The 11,876-nt window shown below is 54.5% G+C and overlaps 1 long non-coding RNA gene across 2 annotated transcripts; it reads right to left on the bottom strand.

Moving 5' to 3' along the window:
* Nucleotides 1-4,033: 4,033 nt before the first annotated feature.
* LOC109248886 (uncharacterized) lies at nt 4,034-10,672 on the bottom strand. 2 transcript variants are annotated; one of them, XR_002072302.2, is made up of 3 exons: nt 7,801-10,672; nt 4,754-4,904; nt 4,034-4,524 (listed from the first exon to the last, which is right to left on the bottom strand). It is a non-coding gene; the product is annotated as an uncharacterized LOC109248886 (long non-coding RNA). The 2 variants fall into 2 exon arrangements; XR_002072303.2 differs by having other exon boundaries at nt 4,034-4,518.
* Nucleotides 10,673-11,876: the final 1,204 nt, after the last annotated feature.

The raw sequence follows: 11,876 nt of genomic DNA, 5'->3' as shown, positions 1-11,876 counted from the left end.
AGAGGGCATGGGCCAAGAGGAGCTTTTGCAGGAGAGCATAGCCGAGCCTTTATTAGCGGGAGAGAACAGCGAAAAGGCCCACCGCTTGAGGTCCACGGCCCTGGCCATGACCACCTTCTTGCCTGACATTTCCTGCAGCTAGCTGAGGTTTTAGAGGGAGCGCTGACTGGTTGTGACGACCTTCGTTCTGAGTTCCTCTATCTCTCTGGGCCTCAATTTCTCCGTGTATAAAATGGAACTTTTTAACTTGAGGGACTGTTACGAGGTTTAGACAATGTACGTGAGGCCTTCTCTGGAGGTTGGAACATGCTGGAATTATGAGTTCCTGTTCAGCAGGTTCAACGTCAGCATTCTTATTTCTGCAACTCCTACAATCTCGCGAACGGGACGTCACCATTAACTCGGCCGAGGCCTGTCGTTCACAGATGAGAAGGCTGAGGTCAGGGGGCGGCCGGCCTCCCTGTGCCCTGTCTCATGGTGCACGACGCATCATCACCCAAATGATACAGGGCTCGGAGAGCCAGAGTGTCCCATCCCCTCTCAAGGGGCTAACGTGGATGGTGGAGATCGAATGACAAATCTGGCCTCCAGTGTGAGAAGCTTCCGGGTCACGGGGCCTCCCGTTCTTAGCAAGACAGAACTGCATGTGTCTTCAGATACCGATCCCGGGGCCAGGTCAGATGGGGTGACAGCGCTCCTTGCTCTGTGACATCCTTGTGCAAATCAGATGCTCTCCCCCTCAGACAGCAGACCCTCAATAAAATCAATAACGTGCGCCCCAGCTTTCCCCGCCGGGACCACATTAATCTTCACATTTTTGCCACATCACTGGTTCTCGTGACAGCTCAAGATGTTTTTCTGCTTCTGAGTATCCCTTTTATTAAAAGACTTCTGAGCCGCACAGACGTGTTAACCAGCGGCCCCTGTGGCACCCCCGAGCCTTTCCATTCTCCCAGCTCAGCCTCTGCCTCTTTGCTTCTCCCACAAGTCTTTCCACATCATTCATTCTGACATTTAAAAGTTTCCAAGCTTGTTCTGAAATGCCACAAAACTGCCTTTGTTGTTTGCGGGCTTTGGAATGTGGAGAATCCCAGGACACTGGGAAGGAGGGCCTGCCCGCTCCGGTCAAGACGGTCAGGACCAGAGGGCCAGATGCCTGGGCAGGGAGCTGTGCTTCCCAGTGTCCTGGGATTCTCTGCATCTCTCCCTCTGAAGGGCCACGCAGCTCAGGTGCTGCCTGCTTCCTGGCGTTTCTGTCCTCCTCGCTACACCAGACCCTTGTCTGGTCCTCCTGAGGATCACAGAGTCTCTGCAAGTTCTCCATCAACTCAGGAAGAACGCTCTTCTTCACCCCATTGCATGATTTCTCCACCTTCTGCTTGGTTCCTGCTCGTGACAGGCCCTCCAGTTCTCAGGAGGAATGTTGGAGAAAACAGACCCGGACGTGTTTGGGTCTCCAGCTATGGAGGCTGTCTTCTTATGGAGGCCCAAGTGCTGGGCCTGTTTTGACCAGATTTTGCGTCCAGCTTGCTCTGGCTGGAGGTGCCATTTTGTGTGCCCACGACGCTCTTACAGCGATCTTCTAGTTTGTGGATGTGCCAGGGGCACGGGTGCAGCGGGGATGGGCAAGCCTGGGCTGGGGCTGGATCCCTGGCGACTGGAATGCCGTGTTCGAGCCGGCCTGCTCCCTTCCTGGGCCTGTGTCTGAGCAACCCCTCTTGGAGTTTCCGGAGCTATGCACAATTACGCAGACATTGCTGGCCCCCCACCCCGGTCTTAACGTGGAGCTCGCTCTCCAGTTCTGCTTTAGATGGCACACACATCAGTAAGACACTCTTGGCTTCCTTTTCGCTAGTCGTTCCCAGGCTTTTGGGATCGCGGGTTAGAAAAATTCACCGATAAGGCGGGTGTAGGCAGGCACGTTTTATTTTGCCTACCAAAGATGTGGGTAAGAACCGCACACAACTACACTCAGAATCACTCTTCCTAAAGCAAAGCACGTTTCATTGCCAAAAGGAAGGGAATACAATGGGTGGAAGACAGTGCTTACGCAGAGGGGACCGATGGCTCACCGATGTCTTGGCTGCAGCAGCCGGTGTCAAGTTAGTTAGGGGACCGGCAGTTTTGAATCGGGGCTCCTCAAACTTGAAGTGCTTGCACGAGTCTCTGGGACTCTCTGCAGATTCTTATTCATTAGGTCCTGGGTGGGGGCTGAGATTCTCCTTTTAACAAGGTCCCAGGTGAGCCCCCCTCCTCCTTTCGTCTTTGAGTGGCAAAGTACGACGCCGTGAACCATCCTGGGGTTCACGGATGCCAGTGAAAAACAGGATTGGGTAAAATGGTTGTTTTTGTATTGATTTTTTCAGCTAGATTCTCTGCTATTGCGCGGACACGGCCAAGGCTGTGAGAGGCTGCTGCTGTACTGGCAGGGGTGAAACTCAATGATGCGCCAGGACCCTGTGTAGCCCGGCCTGCCTGTGAGAAGAGTGGCTGCTGGACAGGTCCCCTCATCCCGGCCCAGCACCAGCATGACAAGAGCGCTCAGGGGTTCCGAGCCTGCTTCCTGGGCTTCGCTAATCCCAGCAGCCACCTGCCCCTCGTCCCCCGCCCCCTCCCCAAAACCAAGACCCGAACTGAAAGTGCAACAGAGATTCGTTGGGCACCAAATGAGGCGGGCCTGGCCAGCAGCAGGCCTGGTCACAGTCGGGTGGGAATTCCTGCGGTCCGGCTGGAACTGTAGGCGGGTGGGACGACGTGGGGGTGTCGCTGGGTGCACGTGTCGCCGTGCACGTGTGTTGTGGGGGGGCCCCGGGGGGCGAGGGGTGAGGAAGAGGAGGGGTGGTCCCGACAGACCACTCGGACGTCCCCAGCGAGATGTGCATTTGACATCTTTACCGCCCCCACGCGCCCCCACACACCTATATACCTGAAATCGGATGTGTTTTACATAACAATACGCAGCCTTACTGCGTGTGACAGCCTCTCAGTTTTAAAAAACAATTCTAGGGGCGCCTGGGTGGCTCAGTCGGTTAAGCGTCCGACTTCAGCTCAGGTCACTATCTCGCGGTCCGTGAGTTCGAGCCCCGCGTCAGGCTCTGGGCTGATGGCCCGGAGCCTGGAGCCTGCTTCCGATTCTGTGTCTCCCTCTCTCTCTGCCCCTCCCCCGCTCATGCTCTGTCTCTCTGTGTCTCAAAAATAAATAAACGTTTAAAAAAAATTTAAAAAAAAACAATTCTAAAGTGCTGGCTCTGGTGCACTAAATTTTTAAGTTTATTTACTTATTTTGAGAGAGACAGAGACGGTGCAAGAGGGGGAGGGGCAGAAAGAGAGGGAGGGAGGATCCCAAGCAGGGTCTGCACTGTCGGCTGCGGAGCCCGATGTGGAGTTCAAAGCCATGAACTGTGAGATCATGACCTGAGTCAAAACCAAGAGTCGGATGCTTAACCGACTGGGTCAGCCAGGTGCCCCTCTGGTACACTGACTTGACTTCAGGGCTCACTTTTGAGTCATGACCCAGAGTTTGACAAATACTCAAGTACCTTGAGAGCCTTTTCCTAAGTTTAGAATGTGTGATTCTTTAATCTGTTGTGGAGTGAGGCACGGGTCTTCTATAATATAAGAAGACCTAATTTAGGAAATATGCACTTAAAATTATGGTTTCTTCAAGTTCTACCCTGTAAGATCTTAGTGAAGGGATCTATTCTTTGGTAAACTCAGAGCATCTAAGAAAATGGATGAATGAATGCACTAGCATATTTATAGATACTTAAGTCCTTGGATGGAAGATTTCAGGACAAAATAAAATTTTAAAATATTATTGGGGTGCCTGGGTGGCTCAGTCGGTTAAGCGTCCAACTTCAGCTCAGGTCATGATCTCATAGCTCGTGAGTTCGAGCCCCGCGTCAGGCTCTGTGCTGACAGCTCAGAGCCCGGAGACTGCTTCGGATTCTGTGTCTCCCTCTTTGCTCCTCCCCTGCTAGCACTCTGTTTCTTAAAAATAAATAAACGTTTAAAAAAAAACCACATTATTGATAAATGAGGTCCTAGTAGATACGAACAAGAAAATGTTTTTGAAGTTAAAATTTATAGCAACAAGAAACTATGATTGATTTGTAAATAAGTTTTGAACACACCAGTAATAGAAATGATAATGTGAATATTTACTGATCCATTATATGCCTAGTCTGTTAAACATTTTAATTCATAAGGTAACATGGTCTGTTTAGAAACTTCCCTTTATTTTCAAAAACAGAATGTGGCTCTGGGAGATGAGGTTTGTTGCACTGGGTTGGGTGATCTTATTGTTTCTCAGATCTGGGAAGAAGTGTTTAGATGGTCTTGTCCGCAGGGGCTGGGGCGCCTGGGTGGTTTGGTCGGATAAGCATTCAACTTCGTCTCCAGTCATGATCTCATGGTTCGTGAGTTCGAGCCCCGCGTCAGGCTCTGTGCTGACAGCTCAGAGCCTGGAGACTGCTTCGGATTCTGTGTCTCCCTCTTTGCTCCTCCCCTGCTAGCACTCTGTTTCTTAAAAATAAATAAACATAAAAAAAAAAACCCAACCTTTTTTAATAGCGGCAATATATCGTAGGGGGGGAACACAGTGAAGGTTCAGAGGGGATCCGAGGGAGGGGCTGGCGCTCTGAGCCCCTCTGTCCTCTGACCCAATATAGCTGCCTCAGCTCTAACAGAGACCAACTTTGACCCAGCCTGACCCAGTTTCAAATTCTGGGGAGGGAGAATCAGATTGGCTCACCTGGGCAGCTGCCCATCTCTTACGTACTCAACTGTAGTCCGGGTCTGGGGTCATGAAGTATAAACACCATGTTGGGGCCTTAACTCTGCCGGTGTGGCCAACAGTTCTGAGAGTCATGGTCTGGACAGGTATCTGAGAAGTCGCCACGATACTGTGGATAAAGACAGAGTTGTTCTGGTAAAAGGCATGGGGACCAAAGTTCTACCAAACTGCCAACCCTCCCCTGGGGCCTGGGAGTGTAGTTCTGGAAACTATGGATCTATTTCTGCCCCCGGTTTTTGTAGGAAAATGAAGTTAGAGGGGCGCCTGGGTGATTCAGTCAGTTGAGCGTCCGACTTCGGCTCAGGTCATGATTTCGTGGTTCGTGGGTTCGAGCCCCGTGTCGGGCCCTGTGCTGACAGCTCAGAGACTGGAGCCTGCTTCGGACTCTGTGTCTCCTTCTCTCTCTGCCCCTACCCCTGCTTGCTCTCTGTCTCACTCTCAAAAATAAATAAAAACATCAAAAAAAATTTTTTTTAATGAGATTAGTGAGTGAGGTCACCTCCTCAGACATACACGCAGCAGCTGAGTGTGGGGGCTAGGAATGGCACGGGGCCCTGACTCCTTGTGGAACGTTCGCTCCCCCCCCCGGCTCTGTCTCCTCCTCATTCCCAGTAACCCAAACACAAAACTGTTGGGAAAGCCTTCTGTTTCTTTTAAATTCCTCTTTAGAAAGAAAATCACTTTTGTATTTCTAAGGTGAGTTGGTTTTGACTTGCAGAGTTAAAAAGAAAAAGAAAAAAGGAATACAGCGAAAGTCAGTGTTAACACCAGAAGGCGGCTTGTGTCCCTGGCCAGAAGCTTCCTCTGGCGTGCTCACCAGACCACGTCTTGCCCAGCACCCTTCAGTCCTCATTTCTCCTTCACCGAGGATCTCCAGACAAGGGCCGGGTGGCACAGGCAGGCTTGCTGTGGTCACTGACCATGTGTCAGGTTGAAAATGTGCTTTGGTGCCTCCCATGGTACAGTGACTCTCGTCCCCGCGCCTCCCAGCATTGTCCCTGTGTGTGGGCCGAGAGGCTAAATGAAGCATCTTGCAGGAGCACGGTGAACGTGATGGCCCGTTTCCCTTAGGGGACATACACTTGGGGGGAACCTTCCTCCCCTCCCCGCAGACCGTTCCAGGGGAAGGCGCTCGGCTCTGTGGCTGAGGTGAGACGCTGGCCACTGTCCTTTACAAAGCCCCGTTGCTCCCCCGTCCACGGGGTCAGCTCGGGCTGTCTGGAGGCTCTGTCCTGCGTCTGCACGCAGAGCCACTTGATGGCACTGTTAGAACTGCGGAAGAGAGGCCGCCTCCCTTGAAACACTACCTACCCCCCCCCCCATCTTCTCCAAACTGTCATTTCCAAGCACCTCCTTCCAAACAGAGGCAGAACAAAATCATTTCCTAGCCCATTCCTGCTGGCCTGCCCCCCCCACCCCGCCCCTCTGCAATCCACTCCCTGCTGGGTGTTAAGATTTAGTGACCGCTCTGGTCCCCCCCCCCCCATCCTTCCATCCTACTTTTCCAGATCTTTATCATTCTGTGTGTCGGGGGTGGGGGGGGGGGGTTTGCTCTGGGGTTCCAGGCAGTCTGCCGGAGGAGAAAGGGCCATGAAAAGCTCCTAAGGACCTAGGGATCTTAAAGAGAAACAGAAGTGCGTGGAATCCTTCTGGCCGCAGGCCTTGTTTTCTGGAAGAAAGGAGCAGTTGGCCGTGGGGGGAGAGCAGAGGCTGCATGGAGAGGGGTCACTGGGAGAAGGTGCTTGGGAGGAACGGGAGGAATGTGCAGACGGTGCAGGAAGTGAGCTCTCTCAGGCGGAATCTTGGCATTAGGTTGCACGGATTAAAGGCTTTCTGTTCTTGGCTTCCCAGCTGCCACTGTGTCAAAATCCCCCTCGACCCACCGGGTCAAGGGTGGGTGGGGGCGTGGTCATAAGCGACCCTCGCCTTCATCCCTTGTTTTGGCTTCTGGTTCCCTGTTCTTGCTGTCACTTCCTCTTTCTCAGAGATGTGTGTGGTGGGGACCACGAGCCAGAGAAGATGGGAAAGCACCGATGCCCCACCCTGGCACCGCGGACCTCAGGTCTGCCCGCCACAGAGCCACCCACCGCTGCCCCAGCTCGCCTTCCCCAGGAGGAAGGAGAAAACGCTGTTGCTTGGGAGGAGTTAGCTGTGAGGAAGGCATTTTCCCTGAACAATGACCAGGAAATACTGTCTTGCCTGATATTCTCGGACATGTGCTGCCCTCTTGGCAGAGTCCTTTGAAGGCTTGTTAAACCATGTAAATGCCAGTGAAGCAGTCCCCTGACTCAGAGCGGCCCACACAGCACAGGCCGCCGAGGCCTCCTGGTTTCCCCTTGGCCGGTGCTCGCCACGCCCCTCCTGCCAGCCAGCGCTGACCTTGAGTGGGGGATCTAGGCTGACCGCAGGTGGGAGGTCATTCTCTGCTGACTCAGGCCCCGACTGGGGCAGGTGCGTGCCTCCAACCCTATGAGTAATACCCAGCTTTTCATCTTCAAAGGGCCTTCCCAAGATTAACCAATTAGTCACCCCCAGGAGAGCTACAAAGCAGGCGACTATTGTCTTCATTAAGCCTGTGATGGAGGAGGGAGGCGAGTGGAGTCCCCACCCCAGGCCAGTGAGAGTCTGGGTTTGGGTGCCCGTGAGCAGTCGCTCGGGATGCCCCAGGGGGTTGCAGGGTGTGTGGTGAGGAAACACGAACACGCTAAAGTGGAGGCTGGAGCTTCTCGCCGAGCAGAAGCGGGGGGAGGCCACGGAGGGGTGAAGGGGAGGGTTGGAGGGTCTTAGGCCGTAGGAAGGGTGTCCTGCTGAACCCAGAGCGAGCAGCTGCAAAGGCAGGTTGACACAGCTTATGCACGGAGGGCTCCCCCAGACATTCTAAACCCTCAGAAACCGGTGCTGACGATGGCCCTCCGAGCCCTCCAGATATCTGTGAAATGAGTCTTGGAACACTTCCCTTTTTGTATCTGTGTGAGGATTTTGAATGACTAAAAACGATCAAGCACCTTGCGGACCAGACGCGTGATGCGGAAGGTCAGAAGAGCCAGGGGCGAGCGCTCGTCCAGGTCACTCTGTGCCGCGGGTTTGTCCTCTTCCAGACGTGCAGCGCGGGTCAGAGAGTTTTGGGAGGTAAGGCTGTCCTGGTGACAGAGTAAGAACCGAAGCACCTTCTGGAAGCCAGACAGCAGAGCAATCCTTTCAGTCAACCCTGTCTGCAGCTGCTTTTTATAAACTTGGCATAAATATGTGCTTGGGAACGCCAGGACAGTGTATCTGGAAAATATTTGCTACCCTTCGAAAACACACACACAGACACACACATGGGCACGCGCATGCGTGCACACACACGCGCGCACGCACACACACACACACACATGCTTGGGAAGGGAAAAAAAAGCACAACAGAAATTGTGCATAATACAGAGTGGCTTCACTTGTGGTTTTTTTCCATTACTTCCTCAGTTCATTTTTCTGCTGCCAATTTTAGAAGGCCATAAGTCATAGTTGTTGTTAAACTTTGTCAGTTAAAATGTAACTCTAAGAACAAGTCATATGATACGTTGTAGCCAAATGGCCTTTTGGAGGGAAGTTGTCGTGGAAGGCACGGTCCAGGGGTGAGTGCCGGTGTCCCCAGGTCTCCTCTGCTGTGCATGACGCACTGTGCCCGCAGGCGGTCCTGGCCCTCTGGGCCCCAGAGTGGTCATTTTTGCCACAGCTCCAAAGGGCCACCTGTCAGAAGAAAGGAGATGTGCCGAGTCTGGTTTCTAATGTTTACTCTGTGTGACCCGGAACAGAATGTGGTCTCAATACGGGTGATTTGTTACGAGTCCCCCATTTGCTGTCCTAGAGATGACGGGATCTACTTCCTCTTAAACCGTGGCCCAGCAGAACCAGAAACTAAGAGTCCAAAAGGGAGGAATTGGCCCTTTGAGGCTGGGAGCGCCTAGCTTCTTCACATCTGCCCAGAGGAGCAGCGGACCCTGAGTGGCAGGCAGCCTGGCTCGTGCCTCTGGGCTCTGGGGGCGGGGGGTGGGGGGCTTGGTTTGCTGCCTGGCGTCGTTTGGGACTGGGCACCTTCTGAGGGCAGGGCCCTGGGTGTCCCCAGCAGTTGTGGTGTTGAAGGCAAGGCCAGGCACAGTCAGCACTTACACTTGCTTGTGCTGACAACCAAGATCAAAGACAAACACCCGCAAGGCTGTCAGAGCAAAATCAGCCTGCAGGGAGGCACGACGGCCGGGGGTGGGGGAGCCTCCTCTTTCCAGGCCTGTCTTCTGTGCGGCCTTCCGTCTGCTGCACTTTCCTCTGTCTAACCGTCCACTGAAGCCACCTTGGGGTCTCAGAGGAGAGCAGGGGGAAGGCACAGTGAGGATTAGGGAGACTTACTCAGGGGCCAGGCTCCCGAACTGTGAGGCCAGGCATCGTCTCTGTGAGGCAAAACCAGAACGGGGACCATTGTTCCAAAAGCTGGTCCTCGCCTTAATCCATGGGCCGCTCGGAATTTCTGGGAAGGACTGACAGGTCTGATGCCAGACCCTGCCCCTGACCTGCCAGGCCACTTCCAGGGAAAAGCAGGGCTCTCTGGGTTCCTGAGGGTGCATCTGTCTAAAGTTGCTCTGGCCGCATGTGCTGTGCATGGGCCCACGGTGCCCGGATGCGAGGGGCAAAGGCCACTCCACTGCCTGACAGCTGGGCCCTCCAGGTCATGGTTTGCTCAGCTTGGGGCATCCTGTGCCCCTGGCTTCAGAATGACCCTTGTAGCATCTCAGCTGGCCCGCCAGAGATCGTCATGCTTCTCATTTGGACCCCCTTTCCTCCTTCGGGGGCGGGACTCTTTCATTCATTCAGTCCTTCCTTCGTAGGACAGATACATACTACAGAGCTACTGTGCTCAAGGTCATGACGGGCCACCACACACATCTGTGAGCAAGGAAAGTCCCCATCTTCATGGTGTCTTCATCCTGGCTGGGGAGACGGGCAGATGGATGTGGGCCAGCCCATCCCACGAAGAACTTTGGCGTAAGATGCTGACTGCAGCAACGAAGGGGAGGTAGCTCACGACAGGAAAGATGATTTGTCTGCAGGGGAGGTGAGGTGCCCTTGGATTTGCTGCTTCACCCCCAGAGCCTCGCCTGTGGAACGGGCACACCGCCATGTGCTTCACGGGGTTGCTCTGAGAAGTGGGTAAAATAATGTGTGTGGAAAGGCACTCTGACAAGCGTTGGCTCCTTCCAAACTCTCCCGTGTCCCCGGTAATCCGGCATTGGATCCATTTTCTGCCCTCTCTTTCGGATGAACCGATTTCACAGTCCAACCTTGCCTGGGCAAACGGGAAAAACCCATTGTGAGAGCAACTGGCCTTCAAACCATTTTCTTGGGAGGGAGGTGGAGAGCCCACGTGCATCCGGATCCTTCAGTGCGGTCTCATCGCTAAACCCAGCGTCCTGCCATGGCCTGGAAAGAGCACGCGGCGGGGACAAGTTCCGAACCTCCTTCCATGTGTGCTGCGTGCCTGAGGCCGCTCTGCCCTCCGGCCACGGCTCCTCGGTGCTCCGTCTACGGAGAAAGATTTAAAAGACTCAGGAAATGAACTCACATTTTTCTTGCCTCCCCCTCCTTTTCCAGAACAGTGCAGCCTTCCTGGAAGAAAGCAAACAAAACAAGTGTGGCTATTTAAAAAATTATTGGAAACCCCGTTGTGAACACTGTGTCTTTGGGTGGCTCCCTGGGGCGCATGCGTCCCCTCAAGCTCCCTGTGGCCCTCACCCCATGGGTGTATCTGTGCGGAGGGGGCAGGGCAGCCGTGTGGTCTCAAAGGAAGAGGGGGCCGACAGGCAGAGCGGGCCTGACGAACGGGCCCCCCGAAAGCAGCCATGTGCACCTGACACGCACAGACGTTGGACACAGACACGGACGCGAGTCCCCCGTGTGTGCGGCCGCGTCTCCCCCTGAAACCAGAGATTCATGCGCCCGCCCCCCAAGTGCCGGCGACTTCTGGCCTGCATGCGGGTGACTATTTTGGGTTTCTAGGTGCTCTCGTTTGGTTTGTGGCATTCTCGGTGCTGTTATTAATAACACCGTTGGCTGCATGGAGGCTGAAGACGAAGCCTTTTCATTTCAGCCATCTGGTCAGGACGCTTTTCCTTTGATGAGGGAGAAACCTTTGCTGTGTTTCAGCTGGAACGCTGCCTCCCAATTAAGGTGACAGCAGATGCCGCACGGCCCCGTCTTTGCAGGAATAGGATGCTCAGCCAGGCTCTAAGCGGCGGCTCCGTCCGGGAGGGAGAAGGCCTTTCATATTGATCGTGCTTGGGCATGTGGCGCAGGTACCGGCTCGCAGGGCCCTGGCCAGGAAAGCCGCCACGAGGTGTTTACCGGCTGGCTTGGCTCTGCGCTCAGCTTTTCCATTGTCAGGCCGTGACAGCGATGCGTTACAGACACCCTCAGGAGACGTTCCTCCGCTTTCATAACAATGAAGGTTTTTTTTTTTTTTTTTTTTCTGACTCATCTTCAGAAGATTCCCCCCCCCCTCCCCTTCTTCGTTTGAAAATAAATATAATTAGTAACAGGCAGACGCACTGTATATAGCCAGCCCTTCCTATCCGGGAGAGTTATAATTAAATGTACATGCTGTCTGTTGTTCTCTGTCTGCTGAGCGCCTTGCCACCCGCTCTAGGGGAGCAGCAGCCCGTGGGAGGGGGCTGCAGGGAGCGAGGCCTGTCGGGGCTCCGAGCCCTGCGTCCGGCCAGAAGCGGAGACTCAGTGTTGACTGAATGGCAGACGGGACCGTTGTCCCCTCGCACCGCCCAGGCCGGGGTTTTGCCCCCTGCTCAGCCTCGAGCTGCGCTGGGAGGCCCCCGGATGTGCCTGGTCCATGCTGGGGCGGTCCGCCCCCCCCCCCTGCCCCTCCCAGGAGCAGAGGGAGGGTAGCCAGGTACGGTTGTCATGGCAACGTGGTGGCCACTGCCGGCTGCCGCCTGTGAGGGGCACCTGAGCTCCTGCAGGTTAAGATCGGCTCTCGCCAGGCGAGGAGCCAAGACAGGGTTCCTTTGTTCCCGGCTCCCTGCCTGCGAGGCTGGCACCG

Source organism: Panthera pardus, unplaced genomic scaffold (assembly GCF_024362965.1).
Source record: "Panthera pardus isolate Hobbes unplaced genomic scaffold, ASM2436296v1 HiC_scaffold_22, whole genome shotgun sequence".
Classification (NCBI taxonomy): domain Eukaryota; kingdom Metazoa; phylum Chordata; class Mammalia; order Carnivora; family Felidae; genus Panthera; species Panthera pardus.
The sequence above is the reverse complement of the archived record's forward strand: the minus strand, read 5'-3'. Positions and strand labels throughout refer to the sequence as shown.